Source organism: Rhinoderma darwinii, chromosome 13 (assembly GCF_050947455.1).
Source record: "Rhinoderma darwinii isolate aRhiDar2 chromosome 13, aRhiDar2.hap1, whole genome shotgun sequence".
Taxonomy (NCBI): domain Eukaryota; kingdom Metazoa; phylum Chordata; class Amphibia; order Anura; family Rhinodermatidae; genus Rhinoderma; species Rhinoderma darwinii.
The window spans coordinates 13,021,526-13,049,281 of NC_134699.1; the positions used below are offsets into that span (position 1 = coordinate 13,021,526).

Below are 27,756 nucleotides of genomic sequence, written 5' to 3' on the forward strand. Positions count from 1 at the left end.
TTGTTTACAAAAAAAATAATTGCAAAAATCACGTCACTAGCCCAACAAATAAAAAAGTTATAGCCGTTTAACTAACGCGTGCTAAAAATGGCTAAACAGTGTCTAGTCCTGATGGCTCAAAATAGTCCGGTCCTGAACCGGTTAAAGAGTATCTGTTACTGTCATGGGGTTCGTTAGGTTAATACACGATCAACAGAGCCAGTGACGACAGGGCAAATCCAACAGGGTTTATTGCATCCAATGCTGACAGAACAAGTCCCGTTCAATGCAGGAACAACACACAGTCCACAAAATAAGGTAATCACAGGAACATCTTCAGAGTGCTGGCCTCAGCTTCAGCTCTCCTGAAGGTCTAAATCCAGAAGATCTCCATCCTCCCCAGGACAAGCCCTTATATAGCCCTCAGGGGGAGGAACATCTTTTCAGTTTCTAGTCACCATCATTTGTTATAATGACTTTAGATTGTAGTTCTCTACTGTCTGTATGTGAGTTGTGTCCTTTGTACTATTATGTGTATTGCCCAACTATTGTCTGCCACAGCCAGGATGAGAACAAAATGGGGAAGATAATTGGATCTGCTTAGTTTGCTGGTCTGCACTCTAGCTGAGTAATGGTGGTGCCCCTTGATGACCCCCTGTGGGGACTGGACAATGAGAACACTTTATGTCTCGTGGACTGTACCTCTGACTCGTCTGATTGTCCATAGGCTGGAGACACGACCTGTGGTACCTGATTACAGAGTCATTCCTCTCTGCTGAGGGCTCACAATAAACCACACATAATGCACCATCACAACCTCTCCGCTCATATAATCAGTGAGCTGGCCATGTGGCCTACACAGGCCGCTGGCCACCTCACTCATAAGCCACTTATTACAGTTCGAACAGTCCACAGGCTGTAAAGAAAGTCCAGTGCACATGTATATCCGTGGCAAAGAGTAATGTCTGGAAACACAATCACAAGGTTCAAGAAATTTCCACAAAAGTTCCACGTCATCTGTTCTTTTTGGAAGATCTGATCCGGTGGCTTCCAGGATAGTCCAGCCCGTGAGATGTAGTCTCTGGTGTCAGGAGGTTTCTTGGGACCTTTTATCCAGTTTACAGGTTTCTGCAGACTCTGCATGGTCCATCCAGACACTTTCCTCCCCACTGCATCCCACCACACCATATTGGGTAATGTTGGCATACTATCTGACCCATCACCCAGGCAAAGATCATACCAGAAAATATGGTCGCTGTTCAGAATTCTAGTGAGTCCAAAGAAGTTGGTGGCAGAAGATGGGGAGATAGAAGTCCAATCGGTTTGAGAAAACAAGGGCCTTGGGCATATTTGAAAAGGGTCTGAAGTCCCACCATCATGAAGGTCATCACTGCTGTTGGGACCAGTGTCTAGTTGTCCTTCGCAGACCTGCTCCTCCAACACTCCTTCTTCCACCTTAGAACTCGCTGACATTCCAGTGTCATCCTCATCCATGTTGGAAGACTGTGTGCCTGGAGAGTCCATACTGACCGTAACATCCACAACATCATTGGACAAAGACAAATCAGACCTCAAGGTAACAATACAGCTGGATTCCTCAACCTCTTGGAAATCCTGGGATAGGGGGAATGCAGGAAACACATCGCCAGGAGAAGCACAAACTTCGTTGCTCACTAGTTGGTCTTTTTCGTGTGACTTAACCTCAGTTGGGCTTTCAGAACTCGCACTGGTGATCTCAGTGCTAAAGGTTTCAGGAGGTCCAGTGCTAGTTATATCTCCTGTGTCTTCATCATCCACACCAGTGCTAGTTGTATCTCCTGTATCTTCATCATCCACAGGATTTGTTTCTGTAGATATATTGACATCCTCTGTATGCATTCCTTCCAGTCCTGAATTAAGTTCAGAATCTTTTCCTTCTTCCTGGTGTTCCCATGTCATATGGTATAAGCTGCCCACAGACTTCACATCACTCACCTCAGGACACTCTGAAGCTTTCTCTGGAGATCTGTAGCGATCCGAGCCTGGAGCAGCAGCACAATCCTTATAACACTGTGCTGGCCGTACACACCATGTTTGCGGCAGCTCTCGTTCCGCTTGTGCCAGACACCAATTCCAGTCCCAGAACTTATCATCCTTGAAAGCCAAACATCCCAGAACATCCATGGTCTCCTGGTACAACTCCCTAGCTCGCACAAGAACTTGTTCCTTCCTTGCCATAGTCAGAGCCTTATCCTAAGCCCAGCGTTCAATGTCTTCTGTAGACTTTGGTCCGAGACAGTCCATTGCCTCCTGGTAAACCACAATTGCTCTCCTCATGATAGACATCCTTGTGTGCAGACCTCTGTCCATCTCTCCTGCACTCTGTTGATCCCGCTTCTGACACCAATTGTCATGGGGTTCGTTAGGTTAATACACAATCAACAGAGCCAGTGACGACAGGGCAACTCCAACAGGGTTTATTGCATCCAATGCTGACAGAACAAGTCACGTTCAATGCAGGAACAACACACAGTCTACAAAATAAGGTAATCACAGGAACATCTTGAGAACGCTGGCCTCAGCTTCAGCTCTCCTGAAAGTCTAAATCCAGAAGATCTCCATCCTCCCCTGGACAAGCCCTTATATACCCCTCAGGGGGAGGAACATCTTTTCAGTTTCTAGTCACCATCATTTGTTATAATGACTTTAAATTGTAGTTCTACTGTCTGTATTTGCCAACTATTGTCTGCTACAGCCAGGATGAGAACACAATGGGGAAGATAATTGGATCTGCTTGGTTTGCTGGTCTGCACTCTAGCTGAGTAATGGTGGTGCCTCCTGATGATCCCCTGTGGGAACTGGACAATGAAAACACTTTATGTCTCGTGGACTGAACCTCTGACTCGTCTGATTGTCCATAGGCTGGAGACACGACCTGTGGTACCTGATTACAGAGTCATTCCTCTCTGCTGAGGGCTCACAATAAACCACACATAATGCACCATCACAGTTACCAGACCCTTTAACATGTCCCAACAAAAATAAGTTGGTGGGTAAATCTGCACCCACTAATTGACCCGGGCTCAGGCTCCTTCATTTATATACAGCAGATGGAAACTTTTGCGCGGACATCTTGGTTAGGACATTGTATGGACCCCTAACATTGTAGGGTCTGTCTGGTTATGAATACCCTATAAATGGAATATGTCAGAAGATAGCATCATTGTGTAAGAGAGCTCTTTGCATGTGAGACCCCGATTGAAGTCAATGGAGAGCCATAGCTCGGAAATATTGAAATCTCAGAGTAACGGGGAAATGGTGATCACAGCGAATTGCCTATTTCTACTAATTAGCGGGGGGTCTGAACCCCCAGTGCTGTAGTATGTGTATCCTAGGGGGTATATGTGGTGCCCCTAGGCCATGCTTCTATTGCAGACTTCTTTCTCCCTCTTCTACTGTTGCAGGCAGCCTCTGTTATGGAGGCACCCTTGCAGGTCAACTGAGTTATGGGGCAGTGGTGCAGCTGGTTCTGTTATGATGGCATTGTTGTAGGCTGGTTTTGCATAATTTACTAAGTGTAATATGATGTCAGTTGAGCAATTTTGACTGATCGTAGCTTGGGTGTACTTTTCTTAGAAACGTTGAGCATCACTGCCCTATGAAATATCAGAAGGTATTGCACGAAGGTGTATCTTCCCTCTATATGACATGTTTAAATCTACTACATCTCAAGCTATGGTTTGTTGCATAATTGTTAAAACTTATTAAACTGGTTACAACCAAATTGTATGCTCTTCACCAAAAGGAAGAACGTTGCTCCTTGTATAAGCTGATATGGATAATATTTTTTTTGTCCATCTGCGCTGTCCGTCTTTGCGTGCTGTATAGACCGGTGTTGCTCCTGCTGTCTCTGACTGAGAGGACCTCTTCCATTAAAGGTCAGATCTTTTACTGGGTAAACATTACAGTTTATAGAGAGACCAGAACATACAATATATTTAGTGTTATCAGCAAGTTCCTCCCCCTCCAGAAAAAGGCCCACTTCCCACACTGATATTCATAAAAAGTATGGCAATATTTACTTTGGATTCCTTCCTTCAATAAAGAACTGTTAATGGAAAGTAGGTCCATCATAAATTAATATTCTGTCATCTAAAGTCATACGGAGGACAAGTATAAGTGATGTCTGGAGTCTTCCAATGTTTTCTGCGATTTAGGAATAAAGGACACATTTTATTACGAGTAATAAAACATTTCAAGATTTAATGAAGTGTAAAAAAAAAATGTTGTAAAAAGTAAAGCAAAAATAAAAATTGTCTTTAAAAGAAGCTTGCAATGTTTTATACTCGGTATAGGTCCCATTGTTTATCTTCTCTTCCCGACTATACCTCTGTCCCCAAACACCTGACACAATTAGCTAAACATATGTTTGAATGTACAATAATAAAGTGTAGAAGTGTTGTATACATAATAAATGGTCATGACTACAGGGCATCGCCACATTGGCAGTCACCCATCAAGCTGATGGATGGGATTCAAGACTCAATGCATTGAATAGGAGTGACTTTGTGAATCATTGTATTGCACACGTCATTCCTAAGAGACATACAGAGGTACACTATAGTCCCATATATTTCAATGGGTATCATATTACAACTCCATACATCCTAGAGCTTGTACAAAGACATATTATGGCCATGTGAATGAGCCCTCAAAGTAAAACTTTAGTAAAAACTGAAGTATCCTGCTGGAATTTTCCATTAGTGTTAGGATTTAAACCCAGAAAGTAATATGTCCCAGACAGCAGCGCTTCTCATTGAGATACTGGTGATGCTGGACAGCTCCAATGCTAAATCTAATATCTAGGATCTCTTGGTTCTTGTCTTTTGAGATTCCTTACTAGATTACCTAATTAGTCTCACCCTTTGGCTCCCTGGCCGTTGCACTACCTCCTTGCCAGATTTTTAAATTAAGCTTCCTGCCTCTAAACTAGTGCCTTGCCGCCTGACTATAAACTGTTGCTGCTTATTTCTGTACCGAACTTGGATTGTTTCCTGATCACATCTCTGCCTTACTCTATAACTTGTTGTCTCCTATCTGTGTCCTGAACTTGAATTGTTTTCTTACCATGTCTCTGCCTTACACAACAAACTGTTGCGGAACCTAGACTGTTACTTGACTAGTCTTGCTATTATCACCTAGCTTAAAGATTATTTTAGCTACTGCCACTGCTTTCAGATCTTGACAATTAAGAAGTCCATCAAACTAGCTTAAATATATGTGATATTCAAAGAATAAAAACCAGCACTCAGGGGAGCTCCAGTGTGCACGCTGTCAATGGGATAGCTAATCCAGCATCAATATGGTGAAGGAGAACACAGCACCACAGGGACTCTTTAGCAGTGTAAAAAAGTTGCTGTAGATTTATTCAGACAGGTACATAAAAAAAAAAGTGCATACAGAGCTGCAACGTTTCAATAGGCAAACCCACCTTTGTCAAGCATGGCATAGCTTGACAAAGGTTAGTTTGCCTACCGAACCGTTGCAGCTCTGTATGCACTTTTTTTTATGTACCTGTCTGAATAAATCTACAGCAACTTTTTTACACTGCTAAGGAGTCTCCATGGTGCTGTGTCCTCCTCGACCATATTAAATATATGTGAGCTGTTGCTTGGCAAGAGCAAACACCGACAATGGGTGACATATACTTTTGTGGAGATCTCAATGTGTTACTCCCATTCACTGCAAGTGTCAGAAGAAATTACCAATAGACCCTGTGAAGACTTCTTCTCCAGCAGCAGAGAAGGAGTAAGATGGCTGCTGCTTCCCATTTCAGGTGATCTTTAGGTCACATGAATGTCCCATGCTTTTTCCATTTCAATGTGTATATAAAAAATTTCCATAACCTTTAATGGAAAATACCTGGTCAACGAAGTGGGTCCACGATGACTACTACGTAAGAATACATTAGCATGGTAATGTCTACCCAGTAGACATTATGGGCTGGGAATTGCTATACATTACAGGACATACTATCCATCCAATTGGATTTCCTCCAGCAACCACGAATCTGCTTGGAAGCCCTCAGAGCCGACTCATTTTATGTGTCAGTCCATTGCTTCTTTCATTTTATCAATAAATAATTCTTGTGCAGGAAGGAAGCGGTTCACTGGGCACAGAGGGAAAGCTCATTCTGCCAAACCTTAATTAGAACTCACGACTCCGGCTTTTACTGTCCGACAATTCCACAGACCCCCCCCAACCCCATTACAAAGACCATTCATCAGCTTCCCACTGCCTCCTCCATGATCTCTGGATTGCAAATTCCATTGAAAGCATTTTTAAGGACTAAGAATGCAAATTGCTAAAGTAACGGTAAATAACACAACATATATTGAATTACAGACACTGTTGCCAGACACAAGCGGAAGGAAATCGGAGGATATAAAAGCTGTTCACCTTCAAGAGGACTGTGGGTCAGAACAGTGCTTCTTTCTTTAGATATGACTTCTAGAGAGGGGCAGACTGATCAGTAATGTCACATGCCAAATTTGTTGGGGGTCGTCATCCCAACTCTGACACCCGTACCCAACCTGATCCACTCTCACAGCCACATACCATCTATAGGAGAGATGTCCGCACATGTGTGTGGCCCTATCAACTAAAGTCTATGAAAGTTACGAACACAGTCGAACCAGCGACTCCCCTAGACTTTTAAAGAGGCAAGCATGCATGGCCACCTCTCCACTTCCTCAGTCTTCACGGTGGTGGATGTCCCATGGCACGTGCTCCATTTGCCATCCCTATAATCCAACTCCAGAGCGGTGTCTGCAACTCATTGTTTAAAATGACTCATGATGAACATCTCTATACTATGCACCAGGGATGGCAGGCTAACTGCCTTTTGAGTGAGACAATAGTCGCTATATGGCACTGAAAAGCCTTGATCATGGATGTATAGGTGCACAAGCCGGAGCAACCTTCCTCAACTCTGGTTGTAATCTCAAGATAATAGTGTTCTCTGAGGGCCCGGAGCTTGTGAGGCCAATGATAACCCTGAATTGTTCCGAATTGTGGTTCTTACAACAGTCTCAACACTAGGGCCACATAGTACCTACACAATGGTGCCTCCATGCCGATATTCCACGCTGCAGTGCCATGCGGCATTGCAGGGCAAACAGCAGACCACAAGAATCCATAACCTTGTGCCAGTCACATAGTAGTACCCCTACAATACAACACACTAATCTTCTCCATCGTCCTGCATTGGAATCTACTCTGTTATTAGGAACATACGTTCCTAATAAGTCCTGTTGGGCAGAAGAGTCATATGGTTGATATGTGATGTGTGGTGCTCCATGACAGTGGTGGGAATCCTTGAGCCCAGGAGCCACATGTGCCTCCAAAAGCCACAATGTGGCCACCATGGCTATAGACCATTAAAAAATTAGCACAGTCTCTTACCAGGTTTGATCAGTGTCTTAAATGTGCTCCATTATTGGAATGACAAAATACATTTATTAGACAACATGTTTCCCCCAGTTCAGAGCTGCAACTTATTACACTAATATAAAAAAACTGGATGGAACGATGAATTGGACGACGGACAATGTTTGTGTCGGAAAGGAAAACATTGCATACACAACACACAATGACGTGATACATTTTAAGAGATTAAGTCAATGAATAAATATAGCATAGGGATTAAAAAACAACAACTCCTAGTCGCTTTGGGACTATGATACTATGTGATTGGCACCATGTTAAAACTTCTCCAAACCTGGGGAGGACCTCTAGTTAGGCTAGAAGAAATCTGTCTCCTTTCATTACTATGTCTATGTGGGGTAAGGGTGGTGACAACATGCTGGCACTAGTAGTTCTCTTCTAGAAAGCCATAATAAAAACACTATTAATAGATGGATAGGCAGTTGACATCATATGGACCCATTCATGCAGGGTTGGTATATATGGAGGGCAAAAGGGACAAAGGCAGGGTCGGACTGGTCCACCAGAGAACCAGAGGATCCTCTGGTGGGCCCAGGCTCTAACACAATAATGAGTCTTAAAGGTCCATCAGAAGACAACCTCATTTGGAGCTCTTTGGAGCCAATCACTTGCCACTAAGGTCTATGTCTTACTAGATTATTCACAAATAACCTAATAGATCTTATTGATGATATATCTTGCGTGTACAATGATAACATCAAGGACTATAATGAAATGAAAAGTGGACATGTACATGTTCTATATGGATGGAGGGTGGGTCCTCAGAATCATCTCCTCTGGTGGGCCCAAGGAACCCCAGTCCGACGTTGGTCAAAAGCCATGGGAGCTTCCAATATTTGGAGTTCTGTTCCCCCCTTAGGATAATCATTATTTGGATACTACATAGTATTCTTATTTGTGCACTATGTGGATTTTTATTTTGTGATTGTGCTACTGCTTTTAATATAATATTGTAGCTATATAGTTTTATGTTTTGTTTTATTTCTTGTCTTTTCCCTTCCTTCAATAACAATATAGATAGCCCCCACACTATGTTCTGGTCAGGGACCTTGACAGACCATTTACATGTATAGAAAAAAAAATCATACACACTGTAGATGACATGTACTGTATTCAACACCTCTTCTTTAAGTGGAAAAAACCCTACAAAAACATAGTTACATATTAATATTTGTTCTGGAAATGATATTTGTGCTGGGACATAGCTCTATCCATATAAAACACATAACTGCCCACTCCAAAATAGATACATGTCTATTAAAACGTCCACAGAAACAGTTTGACTTGAGTTTGGATCGTGAATGAGTTGCTCCTGGCTCTTCCCTTGTCTCTGGCAGGGTGCGGACCTCCCATACTACTGGATGGAGCCTTCTGGCTGCTCAGCACAGTAAAAAAAACAACTTTCCATTTTCCCTTTCGGTTCCAAAAACTTTTCAGATGTTTCACCTTTTGGATTGACAACAGACAATTATGGATTCTTTGTTTTATGGGATTCCACCTTCAAGACCTGATTGATCATAATATTTACAAGAATGTTCATGGCCGCCAAAGTGAGTTACGAGGTTGGCTGAAACAGAAACCATTTCTTTGCTCTGGCTGCACATTGCGGTGATACAAATGACTTACAGTGAAGACTCTGGCCTTGTTTCACTAATACCTACTGCCTGTTTGACCTTGTGTGACTATAAAATGGTGCGTCAACTTCATCTGGATTACGGCCAAACAAATATTAGCCTACTGTGTCAACCTGTATTGCTTTAACAGTACAGTCCCTGGTCTTGGTTGTAAAACCCTAGAGTAAGGCCTCATGCACACGGGCATGGCCAGCCGCGGACAGAAAAGCAAAAGATAGGACATGTCCCATCTTTTGCAGCGGCTTTCTATGGCCCGCACACCTTCCCATAAATAAACGGAAGATGTCCATGGACAATAGAAGTGAATGCGTCTGTAATTGCGGTCCGCAATTACAGACGATTTTTACGGTCGTGTGCATGGGGCCTAAGGGAGTGCAATATGCTTTGAAAAATCAGATCTCCAGACAACCCCTTATTGTGGCAGTTACTCACCTCACCCGACTTCAGCGACAAGTCTGTGGCATCCCCCTTCTATCTGCTGGCTGCGTCTAGTTGCAATGACATCCGATGGCCACTGATGACATCAGGTCTGGAAGCCTATTTAAAGACGTGCCAAGATTAAATGTTATCCCCTCACCACAGGATAGGTGATAACATGCTGAGCAGTGGGGGTCTGACCACTGTCACCCCCACTGATCACGAAAATGGGGGTCCTGCTGCTCCATTCATTCTTTATGGCACTGCCGGAAAAAGCCACACGTTGTACTCGGCTATCTTTGGCAGTCCCATAGACAGCGAGTGGAGTGGCAGTGCGCATTCATTCGGAGGTTCTCGTGATCGGTGGGGGTCCTAGCAGTCGGACCCCCACTGATCGGTGTGGTATCACCTTTCCTGTAGATAGGGGATAACATTTAATCTTGGGACAACCCCTTTAATGTAGAAGCTTCATGGTGTCCGTTTGGCTTCAGTTGTTTGGCTATTCTTCCTATTGCTGTTGACTTCTTTTTAGACTTTGATCCTGACCTCGGCCTTGTTCCTGGATTACTCTCCTGTCTTGCCCTTTGGATTTGTCATTCTACTCCTGTTTTCGACTCCTGACTTTGGTTCTGTCTCATTCTTTGGCTTACTACTTGTTGACTACTAATCCGTTGGCGACCCCTTGCTACATTCCTCACTTTGCTACAGTACACCCGCCGACAATCGGTGACTATTTTTTGGGTTCGAGACCTGGGAATCCAACAACAAAAAATCATACCACGCAGGGTGAAGAACAGGGAGATTCCAAAGTCTCCGCACCCCAGTCTAGCCAGCGGCAAACCGATTGCATCTTAGAGAATCCAATTCTCTGGTGACACTCGTAACAGTGGCTCGTTTGCCTTAGTATATAGCCGGGTACAGCGCTCGGCTTTCTCCGGCAGTGGCATAAAGAATAAGTGGGCATCAGGGCTCATGCTCGATCACGGGGGTGAAAGCAGTAGCCCGAAGAGACAGTAGGTGAATCTCAGAGTCCCATTAGACACTGAAGCTAAGCTGGAGTCACCGATCATAGATGCGTTCTAATGGAATAGGGAAAAATACAGTCGTCACCAGTGGTATACCTATACCCTGGCATAGAGGGAGACCACACGACTGCTATAAGGCCCATGGAGGAGAGAAGGCCTAACCCTGCAGTAAAAGCATTTGCCTGCAGCCGCCAATAGAAGGAGCTCACCGCAGACAGACTTTTACAGCTCTCAATGTAGTCTCCATCCATATAACGTGAGATCCCTCAAGTGGTGGCTGCAGCCTGGCAAAATGTCATCATTTAGGGATTCCATCTATTTAAATTTGTTTTACATAATAACATTTGTACACATTTTTACTTTGTGCTTATTGTTTTTATTGGTTCTAATTATTTCCATATTGAAATAATCAAAAACATATCATTACATTGTATAATGCTTGAGTAATTCTGCAAACTTTGTATATTGTACTTTTTGCCTAAATTGTCATTTGGACTTGGCTTTAATGTATTAGGGGCCATTTTAAGACCAGAATGCTTAGGCATCATGCACATGACCACAAAACACGGATCCTAGTGGCTTTTGTGTGCTGTCCGTTTTTTTTTATTTCGGACCGATGCACTAGAATTGGTGAGACGGAGCGCAAACACGGACAAGAGTAGGACATGTTCTATAATTTTGCGAACGGATACATGGATACGCAAAATAATGGCATGGCCCTATAGAAATGAATGATTCCATATGCTATCCGCAAAAAAAAACGAATAGGACACTGAAGAATACAACAGTCATGTGCCTGAGCTCTAAGGGTATGTTCACACGTAGTCAACAAAAACGTCTGAAAATCCAGAGCTGTTTTCAAGGGAAAACAGACCCTGCTTTTCAGACGTTTTTTTACCAACTCGAATTTTCGCGGCGTTTTCACGCCGTTTTCGCGGCGTTTTTTACGTCCGTTTTTGGAGCTGTGTTCATTGGAGTCAGGGTATGTTCACACGGCGGGGGTCCGTAACGGCTGAAATTACGGGGATGTTTCAGCCTGAAAACATCCCCGTAATTTCAGCCGTACCGGCATGTGCAGGCGCTTGAACGCCGCGTCAATTACGGCCGTAATTAGCGCTGCTATTCATTGGAGTCAATGAATAGCGGCTCCAATTACGGCCAAAGAAGTGACAGGTCACTTCTTCTACGCGGGCGTCTATTTACGCGCCGTCATTTGACAGCGGCGCGTAAATATACGCCTCCTGTGAACAGACAAACGTCTGCCCATTGCTTTCAATGGGCAGATGTTTGTCAGCGCTATTGAGGCGCTATTTTCGGGCGTAATTCGGGGCAAAAACGCCCGATTTACGTCCGTAAATAGGCCGTGTGAACATACCCTTAATGAGAAAACAGCTCCAAAAACGTCCAAAGAAGTGTCCTGCACTTCTTTTGACGAGGCTGTATTTTTACGCGTCGTCGTTTGACAGCTGTCAAACGACGACGCGTAAATAACAGGTCGTCTGCACAGTACGTCGGCAAACCCATTCAAATGAATGGGCAGATGTTTGCCGACGTATTGTAGCCCTATTTTCAGACGTAAAACGAGGCATAATACGCCTAGTTTACGTCTGAAATTTGGCCGTGTGAACATACCCTTAGGGTATGTGCACACACACTAATTACGTCCGTAATTGACGGACGTATTTCGGCCGCAAGTCCCGGACCGAACACAGTGCAAGGAGCCGGGCTCCTAGCATCATACTTATGTACGATGCTAGGAGTCCCTGCCTCGCTGCAGGACAACTGTCCCGTAGTGTAATCATGATTACAGTACGGGACAGTTGTCCTGCAGCGAGGCAGGGACTTCTAGCATCGTACATAAGTATGATGCTAGGAACCCGGCTCCTTGCACTGTGTTCGGTCCGGGACTTGCGGCCGAAATACGTCCGTCAATTACGGACGTAATTAGTGTGTGTGCACATACCCTTAGGGTATGTTCACACGATGAGAGGCATTTACGTGTGAAAAGACTGTTAACAGCTGCCTCGTTTCACACGTAAATGCTCCTCCTCGCATTTTGCGAGCCGTCTGAGACGCTCGTAAATCTTGAGCTGTGCTTCATTGAGTTCAATGAAGAACAGCTCAAATTACGTGGCAAAGAAGTGTCCTGCACTTCTTTGCCGAGGCAGTCCATTTACGCGTCGTCGTTTGACAGCTGTCAAACGACGACGCGTAAATTACAGGTCGTCTGCACAATACGTCGGCAAACCCATTCAAATGAATGGGCAGATGTTTGCCGACGTATTGTAGCCCTATTTTCAGACGTAAAACGAGTCATAATATGCCTCGTTTACGTCTGAAAATAGGTTGTGTGAACCCAGCCTTAGGGTATTTTCACACGAGGGCGTCCGTTACGGCTGAAATTACGGGGATGTTTCAGCCTGAAAACATCCCCGTAATTTCAGCCGTACCGGCATGTGCAGGCGCTTGAGCGCCGCGTCAATTACGGCCGTAATTAGCGCTGCTATTCATTGGAGTCAATGAATAACGGCTCCAATTACGGCCAAAGAAGTGACAGGTCACTTCTTTGACGCGGGCGTCTATTTACGCACCGTCATTTGACAGCGGCGCGTAAATATACGCCTCGTGTGAACAGACAAACGTCTGCCCATTGCTTTCAATGGGCAGATGTTTGTCAGCGCTATTGAGGCGCTATTTTCAGACGTAATTCGGGGCAAAAACGCCCGAATTACGTCCGTAAATAGGCCGTGTGAACATACCCTTAGGGGTAAAGAGCCAAATATAAACTTATCCTAGCTAGGGTGGCTCTTTGGCTAGAGATCTCCATTCCCCCTCATTTTTGTGTTGGGGTAGGAAGGGAAGTGACGTGGGGAGGGTGGGGAGAGAATACCCTGACATTTATATATCCATATATAGGTGTCTACTATATGTTGTAGATCAACCTGTTAGGTAAGTGGCAGGCCCCTGAAAGCTCATAATAGTTGAGGGCCCAGAGCTGTGGCCATGTTTGCTCCTGGCATTCCCAGCCAGGTATGGTCCCACAAAGTGTTGCCCAATGGGCACACGATTTTGCCGGATATTACAGATTTTCATGAAATCACAGCAAAATGGTCCCAAATCGTTGCAAAAAAATCTAATTTTGACCACGTCTTAGAAACCCAGCCTCAATGATCTGCCTGGTGCAGTATAGGACACAGCTAGTACTCATCTGATTAATGGTAGTTATGAGGCCTCATTCACACATTGCAGATTTGGTCAGTATTTTCCATCAGTATTTTCAAACCAAAACCTGGGTGTGAATGCAAAGAAGAGAACAAGTATAAATCTTTCCATTATATTCCCCTTTGTTTAAGATCCAGTCCTGGTTATGGCTTCAAAATACTGGTGCAAACTACTGATCAAATCTGCAATGTGTGAATGAGGCCTAATGGTTATAAGGGTAAGGCCACACAGAGCGGCACTGACCCGGCCACCAACCATGCTGGCACCATGTTCGGTGCGGCTGTCAAATAGCCTTTTCATGGCCGCATGTTGTGGTGGGTAAAACGGCACTTTACTTACAAAATCGTACGGCCCTAAAGGGTGTATTAATTAATGGCCACACAATTTTTCAGGTAAAGGTCTGTTTTACTCGAAACGCGTGGCCATTAACAGGCTATTTGACAGCCATGGCACCGACATGGTTGTTGGCCGTATCGCAGCTGGGTCAGTGCCGCTCTGTGTGGCTTTATGTTAATGGTTTTTTGGAGTTCTCTTATAAAATATTCCCAATAAACCACATTCATCTGCAATATATTAGTGTAGTGTGCTTCATCTGTACTATTCATCCTCCTCACATGTATTATGCAGACATATTGTACTCATGAGAAGATATGTGCTCCCTGTAGGGTTACATTTGGTATGCAGATTAGCACCACAGGCAAAATCTTGTGGATTCATCTTGTGTTACACTTCGGACTCAAACCCATGTCTTGTGCACAGCGGAATCCACAGTCTCCCCAATAATCACGTTCAACGGAGAGAGACTGAAATAACTCCTGACATGTAAACCATGAACATGTGCAGACCCTGGAAATAAACATTTGTTTTTTATACATGACCATATGCCGGGAGCAGGAGAATTGCTAATCTGAGATGAAGTATTGAGGACTTTGTGTTCTTTCTCAATTACTCATCACTGGTTATGTCAAATTGCAGACCTGAAAAATGTAATTCTGCAAAAAATCTACACGGCCTGGACAAGGTATTCAGATTGTCCACTATGGATGAAAGCAGGTCCCTATGTATAACAGGGAGGGGGCGAATTGTGACAACGCATGGCTGGAGCTCGTAACACTTGTCACTCTCCTTCCCCCAAATAGTAAGAAGATCTACTGGCCATGATGGAAGACCTGCTCAGGCTGCTCCAAAGCATCACGGTCACCAACTTTGGGACCATAAAATATTAATTTAGGGTCAATACATAAATGTTAATTCCATCCCTTCATTCATATAAATGGCTATAAGAAAGTGGAACAATCGTATCTCATTGTTTTCTCCGTTCTATGTAAACCTTTGAAAGGCATTTTTATTTATTTTTGTTAATAAAAGGTCTGTCTGTGTTTGGTGCAACTTTCTAAATAGTTTTTATTAAAAATTATTTTTACTTTTTAAGATACAGCTGCTTTGTATCCTGTATACACAGGACCCACCTGTAATCTATCACATTTAAATTATGAACTTAGATGTGATGGATAACAGGTGGATCCTACGTGTCAGAAACACGCAGGACCTGTTGTCACTGAACCCGTCAGTCCAACTGACCTGACAGGAACAGGATTTAGCGAATTATACACCTGCTCTGTATACAAGATACAAAGCAGCTGTATCTCAGAAAGAAAAAAATATTTTTAATAAAAACTAATTATAAAGTTGAACCAATCACAGACTGACCTTTTATTTTATTTTTAAATACCTTTCAACGGTCTACATAGCCTTTAAGGGTTTCCACACTTTTGGCTACTTCCACTCTCGCAGTAGAAAACTTGGTCTTCTGTGCATGTGTCCAGCATAGTTATTTCTACACAGCCGGTTTTACACGGCTGCATTTTACTGTCCACATTACGGCCGCAACAATCGGGGTGCAACTGAACCGAACTTAGATCACCATAAGATCCTAAGGATGGTCTGCACATAGATGTTGTAGCAAACAAGGAAGTGGAAAATGGGATGAGGGCACCAGGACCCCGATACGGTATGTGGTGTGGGGCATATTATTTATGTTTGCTATGATTCCCACCATTCTCTATGTATGACTCTAATTATATAATCTCCTCTTGGGATCTCCTACATTCCATACTCACTAGTAGCCCCTCTGGTTCACAGACAATCCCGAATTTCCAAACATAATTTGCTGGAAATGTTGCAGTCTTTTAGTATCTCCTACAGACCAACCTTCTTGTATATTAGATAAGATTTTTACTATAAAGTCATGTTACCCAGGCCTGTTTAAGGGGTTGTAGAAAATTATGGGTCTTTTTCTTTCACAAAAACAGCACCACTCTTGTCCTCAGTATTTGTCTGGTACTGCAGCGCTCAAGTGAATAGGACCCTTGCTTCCACCACGTTTTCACCAAAGAACTTGTCTCTAGTTTTATATTGGATAATGGGGGCGTTCCTGAGGTTGGAAGATATGTCCCTTTAAAATTGGAACTACTGATAAAAATAGTCCTAATGGCAAAGTAATGCATTATAAATCAGGCTGGAGAGTCAGCAATCTTCGGCACCCCAGGTTTGTGAAACTACAACTCCCAGCATGAGCTGATGGCCAAAGGCTTTATTATTCCAGCCAAAGGCTGTCAGGATATGCTGGGAATTGTAGTTTCAGAACAGCTGGCGTGCCGAAGGTTGCTGACCCCTCACTCTAGACCATAGCTCCAGTATTTTTACAGTGTCCTCTAAGTAGCAAGGAAGATATTGGTGACACAAGCCTGAGTCTTTGAGCCTGAGTAGGAAATTGTTCAGTTCTGGTTAATGACTTGTTTGTGCTAAGCTGTAAAATAAATCTGGAGTCCGAAGCCCTACGCTATGCGTGATTCCTGCTATGTGCCCGGCTTCACATGGAGATGGCAATCCTTGGAATATTTATGTTTTCATAGGAAAATGTCTAAGGGGCAGAATTTCAGTCCACGGTAACATACCCTCGTGTGCGGAGCCTCGGTCCAGAAATAACATTAACATTAAATCCTATGCCGCTGCAGCACTCAGTACACAATTAGTCCAGTATTAGTGGATTAAGAGTGGTTAGGACTTGTGCCTTGCCCAAAAAAACAAGCACACAAATCATTTTTAGTAATATTACTTACTCTCTGCCATGATAATACTGCTGGAAGGTGAGCACATACAGAACATGCTGCGGTGGGCGAAACAGCCAACATGACTGCCGTGTGCATAATATACTGTATATCCAGATGACGGTAGAGGCCTAGGACGTATATACCGAAGCAAGCGTGTGTACTGTACACCTGTTCACCAGCCTAAAATAAAAGTACATATATTTACCTGGAAATAAAAGACCCTGAGTTATCCTCCTGAGTCTGCGGCATTACAGAGGTTATCACCCATCTTTCCACAAACCCTGTGCCTCTCTGCTACTGCAATGCCTGTATGAGATTCGGTCTGCACCGCATCCTGAACCAGTAAGCACAGGATAAACAGTGCTAAAGGGTCCTCTGGCATACCTCCTAATAACTGAATCCCTATTTGCAGGCTACTTGCCCCCTGACCTATCACAAATCTCCTGAAAACGCCCACTTTTTGGAACATATTTAAACAAACCGCGCCTTTTTTGGGGTCCGTTTAGAGGGACAGTCCTGAAAAAAAAAACAGGACATTTGGATGGGATGCTCTCTGTTTGAATCTGGGCAGTAGCACATGGAATTGTGGGAGCAATGCTACTTTCATGACTGTAGTCTATGGGGTATCGCAGCTCAGCCACATTCACTTCAATGGAACTCGAGCTGCAATACCAGACACGACCCATGGACAAATGTGGCGCTGTTTCTAGAAGTGCCCATACACATTAGATGAGAGTCGACTGAACAACCTGATTTCAGTGGAGCCTGAAAGACTAATGTATATGGGGGTGTCCCGACCCATTTCCTGACTGGAGATGTTGGGGAAAAGGAGAATCAGGCATATTGGATTTCAACATCCCCGATCCTTTGTTCCTGCGGGAGATAAGCAGATGCCAGAAGGGTATGGCAATGGTTTATTCCCTCGCCCCATTGAAAATACCTTCCAAGCCGAGCGGGCATGTGTATGGGAAAGCCAAAAGGAATAGCTGTTGGTCAAATTCACGTTAGGCCGACAGCTATTGTGAGTTTATGGGCATTTTAAAGGATTACTCCCATCTCAGACATTTATGGCATATCCACAGGATATCCCATATATGTCTGAGAGATGCGGGTACCACTTATTTCTAGAACAGGGCCTCCTGAACCCCCGTTCTACCTTTTGCCGCTTATGCTGGCTTCGGGCCGTTGACTAAGTAGCTGAGTTTTCCTATAGCGGTGAATGGGAGTTACGCTGTGCTGCCTTGTTTCCGTAACTTACATTCACTTCTATAGGAGTTGCGAAAATCCCATAGCAAAACGGGCTCAACTATTTCCGTAAAATAAGTGGCCGGAACACAGCGACAGCAGCAGAAGGTAGGACGGGGGTCAGGGGCCTTGCTCCAGAGCTAGGTCCCGCATCTATCGGACAATTATGGCACATCCTGCACCTATGCCATAAGTGTCCGAGATGGGAATACCCCTTTAAGGCTGAGTTCACACGTCGCGGATTTGACGCAAATTTTCAACGCAGATTTTACACTTTGCAATGCAAAAGGGTGAGATCTGCGTCAAAACCGCAACAAAATCTGCGACAAATCCGCAACGTGTGAACTCAGCCTAAAGCTCCAGCAGCAGACAGAGCTCTGTCTCTGAGGCATCTGTATCTAGCAGGAAGTCTCTTCTGTAAAGTTTCTTTTGATTACAATATGAGCAGCAGATTAATGAATAGTAAATACAATCCAATAACAATAAATATAGTCTGTGCTGCCAGTATATTACTGAAGTGTAGGAGGGAGCCAGAGCGCCCACAGCAAACACATGGAGCAGAAAGACGCTCCCTGCAGATTTATATCCCGGCCTATTAAAAGTGGTTTTACAGTAAAGATTACATTAAATGCACTCCGCATCTTATACAACAAACCTTATATAGAGCAGCGATGATCTGGTTGTGTTACTTCCCAGCTTATCTGTCTGACTTCAGAGAATCTTGTAAAAACTTAAATAGAAAATAGAAAAATGTGGTTTATCTAGACACAGGGTCGTACTGGGCCAGTCTGACCCTATGTCCAGGTGAGCCCAGACTCTGACACAATAACGGACTACAATGAGTCTGAGGCCACTGGACAAAATATTTAGTGGCGTCCTCCATCCCTCCTCTGGGACCTGGACCCTACCTGACCCTATATTATAGCCACAAATAGGAGATGTGGCCATTCATGCGCTTGGTCCTCTCCGCTAAAGTTTATGGGCGTTATGAAGACAGGCAAGCCAGTGACTTCCTTCGATTTCAAGAGGGAAAGCCACAGGCACGCGTGGCCTCCTCTACAGCTCTTCTCGGCTAGATATAATATAATAAATGGCCATCAGGAAAGTTGGGTGTTGGAGGCCCCTTGTGTTCACCCCCTATAATATGGCCAGGCAGCAAAAGACAAGGCGGGAAATTTATCAAAAGTTTCATGCCAGTTTTCTGGCATAAAAGAAGTCACAGATTTTGGTGTAAATCATAGTTGCACTAAAACGTGCGACTTTTTACTTTCCTCCGGCAGAACAACAAATTTTCTATGTTTTACGCCAGAACACTGGCATAAATTAAAGCAGAAAATATAGATTTCAGTCTGTGGGCCAATACCTTGCCCCCTCCATCTGACTATCTCCCTCCCGCTATCAACACATTAAATAGTCTTTAGAAATTAATAAAAAAATAATTAGGGTATGTTCACACGGCCTATTTACTGACGTAATTCGGGCGTTTTTGCGCCTCAATAGCGCTGACAAACATCTGCCCATTGAAAGCAATGGGCATACGTTTGTCTGTTCACACGAGGCGTAATTTACGCGCCGCTGTCAAAAGACGGCGCGTAAATAGACGCCCGCGTCAAAGAAGTGACCTGTCACTTCTTTGGCCGTAATTGGAGCCGTTATTCATTGACTCCAATGAATAGCAGCGCCAATTACGCCCGTAATTGACGCGGCGTTCAAGCGCCTGCACATGCCATTACGGCTGATCTTACGGGGATGTTTTCAGGCTGAAACATCCCCGTAATTTCAGCCGTTACGGACGCCCTCGTGTGAACATACCCTTATACTCACCTTACCGCTTCCCTTCTCCCCACTGGGTCTTGTCTAGCTCCCATTTAATGCCGCGGCTCATTTAAGGTACTGACACCGGGCAGCACCAGTACCTATGTGACGCGGCACTCAACGTCATCAGCCAAAACCTTAAATGAGCCCCGGCATGAAGACAGAGCCGGAGGGGACCCAGGGGGGGGGGGGATTATTTTATGTGATGAGGTTGGATGGATGAGGCGCGGTCATTGCACCACAGTTGTGGCGCACAGATAATGGTAATATGCGACACATTTATTAAGAGACGCTCGGCTCTTATTCAATGTGTCGCATCTTATGCCAGCGAATTGATTATTAAGACTGGCGTGTAAAATGTGTCCCGATCTCTTTTGGAACTACCTTAGGAGCCAATCACTTGTCACTACGATTTATTTCTTACGGGATAATTCACAAATAACATACGAGACCTTATTGATATATCCTGGGTGTGCAGCGATAACAACAAAGATTACAATGCAATTAAAAGTGGACGTCACATGTACGAATGAATGGAGGACGGACCCTCAGATTCATTTCCTCTGGTGGGCCCAAGGAATCTCAGTCCAACACTGCCTAGACATGCGACCTATACCATAGGACAGTAGTCTGCACCCTGTGGCCTGGGTAGTTGTGCTGGCATCGCCACAGGTTGCAGAGGGTGGGTATAGGAGGGTCTGTCTTGGCGTTCTTGCTATAGATCAAACTTTCATTTGAGTGATTAAAATACATATGGGTAACAGGAATTTATCATCGTAATGTGGAACATCTGTGGAATGTTGATGGAAGAATTGTGAGGGGGTCTTCCTAGGTAGAGGTATTGCAGGATTAAGTGAAGGGTCCCCACTGCCTCAAGGCTGCAAATGTTTTCATACCTTTGTCTTCAGGACCATCTCAGACAGTGATGTCAGACACTTCAAAAGCTGTTTTCATTTAACCGAACGGGTTTCTCGTCATTTTAATGCAGTGGCTGAGGAAATTGTAAAAATATCCTTTCCATACACGGATATATACTGTTATGGACTGTAAGGCTGGGTTCACACGACCTATTTTCAGACGTAAACGAGGCGTATTATGCCTCGTTTTACGCCTGAAAATAGGGCTTCAATACGTCGGCAAACATCTGCCCATTCATTTTAATAGGTTTGCCGACGTACTGTGCCGACGACCTGTCATTTACGCGTCGTCGTTTGACAGCTGTCAAGCGACGACGCGTAAATTGACTGCCTCGGCAAAGAAGTGCAGGACACTTCTTTGCAACGTAATTTGAGCCGTTTTTCATTGAAGTCAATGAAGAGCAGCTCAAGATTACGGGCGTCAAAGACACCTCGCATAATGCGAGGAGGAGCTTTTACGTCTGAAACGACGCAGCTGTTTTCTCCTGAAAACAGTCTGTCTTTTCAGACGTAAAAGACAGTTCTCGTTTGCACATACCCTAAATCTAAAATCGTATGGAATTTCATAATGAGTTATTATATATTATTATTATTATTATTATATAATGAGGTTTCTAGCAAGTTGATAGGCTGTTTTGCACTGTTATCACAATAGACAATAGGCAGAACGTTCAGTAACTTAAAGGGATTGTCCATAATCTTTTTCCGAAATTTATCTTCATTCCGACAACTCCACTCCCATGAGGCAGGAGCAACAGAAAAAAAGTGGCCCTTTAATACCCCCTATTTTTGAGTCCCCATGACGAAATAAATAATACTTGGAGCAACACGTAAAAGTTGGAATTAATTAAGCACGGAAAAACTTTGAAGTGACATTTTTACTATCCCCAACATACTCTTCCCATCTGTGACTATCATTCTACAAATGTTTGACCATGAATCAACTGGACATTAAGGATAAGAGAATCATTGACCATAACGAGAGCCAGACTTACCCAAACTAAACCTTCTAGACCTCCGCTGGGACCATAGCTTCCTTACGCAAGGGAGGATGAAGCTGCAAGACCATGAAATAAGGCCTTCATCTGTATGGGGGCAAGGAATACATGTGTTATGTTAATGTCGGATATTGTACATGTTCTCGTAAATAAAGTTTAGTAGCCAGAATCGTAAGGATACCTTGTGTTCCAGATCTGAAAGTTTTCCATTGGAGATGTCTATGCCTTTCCATAGACAAAAGGCAGGCTTGTATAGCGGGGAGAACAACGTGTCAGAAAATGTTATCTATGGAGTTTCTGACCTCCTTGATTACAATGGGAATGCACATGTAGTCTTGTTGTAGTCAATGGGAAATTTTCGACTACAGACTTGGAGATCCAAAGATCTCCAAGTCAGAAGACGAAGGGGCACGGTGCTCGGAGGGGCGTTGTGCACTTTTTGTACTAGCGATCAATGGGTAACACACCTCCACTGATGACGTCTACTGACAAGTCTCATGTCAGACATTTTTTTTCCCTTAAAGTGTAACTAAACTTTTAAAAAACGTTTGACATATCATAGTGACGTGTCAAAATTTTTGATTGGTGGGGGTCCAAACACTGAGACCCCCACTGATTGTTAAAACAAAGCTGACAAAGTGCTCAAATGAGCACTGTGCCGTTTAGTTTCTCATCGGCCTTTATCGGCAAGCCGAGCGAGCAGTGTACGGACTCAAAGACTTTCCATTGAGCCCATACACCGCCCACGAGGAAAGCTGATCAGAAACGAAGTGGCATAGCGCTCACCTAAGCACTTTTGCCGCTTCATTTGAGCGATCAGTCGGGTTCTCAGTGCTCAGACCCCCACTGATCAAAACTTCTGACATGTCACTATGGCATATCAAAAGTTTTTTAAAAGTACAGTTACACTTTAAACGGAAAAAAAATTCTGACATGAGACCCCCACCGATCGCTCAAACAAAGAGGCAAATGCGGTCACGTGAGCGCTGTACCGTTTAGTTTTTGATCTGATTTTCTCGGAGCAGTGTACGGGCTCAATAGAAAGCCTATGAGTCCGTACACTGCTTGCTCGGCTTTCCGATAAAAGCTGATCAAAAACGAAATGGCACAGTGCTCACCGAGCACTTCTGATGCTTAGGTTTTCCGATCGGTGGGGTCTCAGTGCTCAGACCCCCACCGATCAAAACCTCTGACAAGTCACTATGACATGCCAAAAGTTTTTTAAGGTCACGTGCACACATGGCGGAATTGCTGTGGAATTCCGCTGCGGACAGTCCGCACTGGAAATCCGCAGCAGACATCTGTCCATTGGTTTCCACACCTTTTTAGTTATCTTCGTGTAGACGTTGCGGACAACTCCGCTGCGGACCATAGGCTGCGGTGCGGAATTTGGTGTCCGCAGCATACACTGGCTGTTGCGGACTTGATGCATACTTGTGGCTTAATTTCTCCATTGACTTCAATGGAGTTGCAAAATTACGCAGTGAAATCCGCAGATGTTATGTGTGTTGCGATGCGGATTGCTTTCGCGAACAGGATATTTCATCATTCTGGGTGGACCTATGTGTTTCGAGGTCTAAAGCCAGACTGAGATGGAATGTTTTAAAAGAGAGCAGGATGTACCCTTCACCTGAAGCCGCAACGACTAATCCGCAGCATTTTACTTCACATTTTAGGCAAAGGCGCAACAGAATCTGCAACGCAGATTACGTGTGGCATTGATGCAGACAGTGTCTGCAGAATTCCGCCACGTCTGAACATGCCCTAAAAGATTAGTTACCCTTTAAGCCTTTTGGTCTTTTCACTACCTGTTGTGCTGCTGTGTGTGCATCTTGTGCTGCTACATTAGAAGATCACTGCAATAGCAGTAAAAACTAAACTTCACGGGTATGTAGTGTGTGTATTATGCTGCACGACACACGCCCAGCCATGATCAATATATATATGTATATATATATATATATATATATATATATATATATATATATATATATATATATATATAAAAAATAGTACATAAAAGTATGTTTGTGCCTGTAAAAATAATGTATTACAGTACTAATGGCTGCGGGTAGTGATATTCCAGAACAGGAATGTGGCATAATAGGACCTGGGAGTGGAAATGTCAATCACACTGCAGTCCCACCCACATTCAGCTGCTCAGGTTGTAAATCCTGGGCAGCTAAATTTTGAGATAAATGCACACAGCAGCAAAACATAATCTTCACAGATAAACTGTGTGCGTTATGCTACACAAAGACATCAGAAATTAAAACATTCTAATCAATACATATATGTGTGTCTATGGTAAAACAATGTATTTCAGTGTTTATAGTGATTTTTCAGATGCAGGATTGTGATTTAATAGAACTTGCGAGCAGCGGTGTCAATTACACCCAGTCCCACCCACATTCAGCTGCTCAGCTTGTAAATATTGGGCAACAGTGGGCAATACGGATTTTCATTTTTTATATTCAAAATGCACGGGTATTATAGTATGCCATAAAACAACATTTTCCACATATGTTTAACTCCTTTAAGTAAAAGGTACTTTAAAAAAATATGCAATTAGCATAAAATACAAAAGTAAAACATGATTTTATGCAGGATATGTGCAAGGGGCAAGGGATTACAGCACTCTGTATAAATACGGATATGTGCAAACCCTTTGAGACCCTTGATAGCAACCACTGATCTAGAAAACAGACATTCTCCACAATGTTGATGAAGAGACTCCCTTCAATCATGTTAAAAGAAGGAATCCAGTTTGAACAAGTGTTAGATCAATCAGATAGAAAATGTTTGTGTGTCGTTTTATGTTATAAATTCATAAAAACCTAAATATGCAGATTCGGTGGACTGTTTGTTGGACCCGGTCTATTTGATTTAGAGAATTTTCGCTAAAGTAAATATTTTAGATGTTTTATAAACTTGGACACAAATAGATCTGAGATGTTTGGACATTCCAGGGAACAGTATTTTTGTGTATATTTTTAATGATAACTTTCTCTGTGTCAGATATTATATATCCTTTGTGCCTTTTTGTATACAGTCCTGAGAGAACAGATGTAAAAAGCTAAAAAATATCGAAAAGTATAAAAAATATAGAACATAGTGCAAAAAAGTAATTGAAATATTGCGTCTCTTCTCCTGGTGTTGACTTCAGTATGTCTATCCATTTGACTACAAGAAAAGTCAACAAAATATGAAAAGGTAATATGGTGTAAAGGCAGACATTAGCCCCTGGATGTACTGAGGCTGACATAGAGGATCATTCAGGATCAGACTGGGTGCCTTGGGCTTGCCAGAAGAAATTATTCCTCCATCTATACCATAAACATGTGCCTACAATTACAGGGATCAGGTGTAATCTGTGGGAAAACTTAGCATTTTCCCTGCAGCGCCACCACAGGAGAAACTATGCATTACACAGTGTCCATTGATATCAATGTGTTGTCTATATAATACAAGACAGGACAGGTCCTCCAGAGCAAGAGATGCTCTTTATAACAGCTCTGAGGATCCTGAGCAGAGGACCCCCCTGTATTAACTCAGAATTCACTAATAGGGTGTTTAAAAATTGGTTTTCTAAATTAGATAACCCCTTTGAGGGAGTTCTCCAATGATGTTCTATTCTAAAGCAAGGAGCCTGTATAAAGTCCTTCAAAGGGGGTCCTCTGCTGTCTATGTTCGGCCATGCTGTAAACTCTACTGCTCCCATTGCAAACACAGGTTATATGATCATTAAAAGGTTTTTGAGAATTATGGCAAAAAAGTTATATACCACAGGAGCATGTGATTTATTATTATTTATTTATGTTACATATATATATAGCTCCAACATATTCTGCAGCGCTGTACAGAGGTCCTTACATACTGTCCCCATTGGGTCTCACAATCTAAATTCCCTATCGGTCTGTTTTTGGGGTGTGGGAGGAAACCGGATTACCCGAAGGAAACCCACACCAACACGGGGAGAACATACAAACTCCATACAGATAATGTCCTTGGTTGGATTTGAACGCTGGATCTCATGGCTCCATTATTGTGTCACACCCTGAGCCTAGCAGAGGATCTTCTGGTGGGCCAGTCCACAACCCTGAGGTCACTTTATGTAATGCACTCAGATGGGGAACCACCACGGACCCCTGTTGTCTACATGGGTCACCAGGCTTTAGGGCACTTCCTTATTTTTAACCATTCAATCTGCCCTGCATCTTTGCGCAGACTTTCTCTTATAAGTTTAGTCATTTGTCCTCCAGCCTTATATCTTTAGTTTTTTGGGCAGGAAGTAGCTACCAGTGACATATTAGCCAGTTTGAATTAAGTTACCTCCTTAATAATTACTTCCCACCCTACAAAAAGACAGAACTGATAAAAGGAAATTCGTGCTTCTTGCATTGTCTGAGCTCATTTGCCAAAGACATAGCTATTGCCCCAGGATGTCAGCTGTGAATGGGGATGCTAACAAGTCACTCTACCTTGTCTAGGGTATTTAGATAAAGAACTATGGCAGCAAACAAAATTTTTGCCCCAGGTGAAGGACAGCTTAGCAATTTTTCTGTATTACCCAAGACCCATGATACTTTAATTCCCTACTTGCAAACAGAACAAAAGATGAACTGCAAAGCAAAAAAAAAAAGAAAACATGCACTGGTTATTTTTATAAATAGGTTTCTTTTTATATGGAAAGTAGTAATTATTCTGTGTGGTGACGAGTCCTCTTTAAATATTCTTTGCTCTATAGTTCCAAAGCTTGGAGGAACATCCAGGAAACAATGGTATTGCTGGAAAGTATTAGAAGCCACATGAGAAAGGCTGTGTGGAGCCTCCAGGTCTATGAACACTTATTGCGCTACACAAAAACATCTTAAGGCCAACCACATCCATACTTGCGTCTAGCCAGAGCTTCTGACTTCCAGTGGACAACTATAGCAACTTGCATTGTTTTTCTGATGTTGAAAGAAAGAATACCCAATATGACATCCGCCTTATAAAAAAACAAAGGAGGGAGCAGATGATGATCCAGACATAACTTAAATGTACTGTAGGAGCAGATTCATATGAAGATCTGGTATTTACAGTGTCTCATTTAGTAACTAAAGGTTGCATTCACATATTAAGGCCTCATACATGCACCTGTATGGCAGCACATGAAGTCCCTATGGCTCCAAATGAAATCTGAGGGCATACGGAGGTACCATATGGCCCTCAATAACACCGATATAGTTCAATGTTGGTGGCATGGAACTATAGGTCCTAATATGCCATGGATGTCCATTTTTGTGGGTATTTGCAGGGGTTGAAAATCCAAATATTTGCTCCTTCTCCTACTCAATAGCAGAAGGATCCATTAAGATACTGAGATTCCAGGAGCCCAGCGGTTTTCAGTTGACTGGTTTGATAGGACTAAGATAAGGGACCTTACATTGTACTTCTTTGCATTTTGGAAAAAAATATCCAGAAGTGGAGGTCTACAAAAAGAAATCCAAAAATCGGGACACTATGGGAGAAAAACGGATAGGGAAAAGAGGGACAGGATAAGAAAAGGAGAATAGCATAGCATGGGGTGTATATAGAGGATGGGGGCCCCACTGCAAAGATTAATAGTAGGCCCCTTTTAGGTGCTACTTGATACCACCACTCTTAACTATCCGAGGCTTGTAGCCCTGGTGTCCCCATCACATTTTCATGAGTACATTTTCCACACCTCTCTGCAGGTTCTCGCCGCCCCTTGAAATGGGGGATGAAACCAATCTTGAAAAGAACGCCCTCACTTCAGGTGCCCCATAGCAGCCGCATGGGCCGTCTCTATGGTACGCACGCATGGTCCTACATGGAAATGCCATAATGTTCAACTTGGCATTACAGTTTATGCAATGGAATTGAGTCAAACCCAGGGTCGG

General features: G+C 43.4%; 1 protein-coding gene across 1 annotated transcript in view; it reads right to left on the bottom strand.

The window, feature by feature from the left end:
- The window catches only part of STX16 (syntaxin 16), a 92,054-nt gene extending 70,122 nt beyond the window's left edge, over positions 1-21,932 (bottom strand). The window contains exon 1 of the mRNA XM_075846496.1: positions 21,848-21,932. The gene's annotated coding sequence lies outside the window, so the exon portion shown is untranslated. The remainder of the gene's footprint in view (positions 1-21,847) is intronic.
- Positions 21,933-27,756: the final 5,824 nt, after the last annotated feature.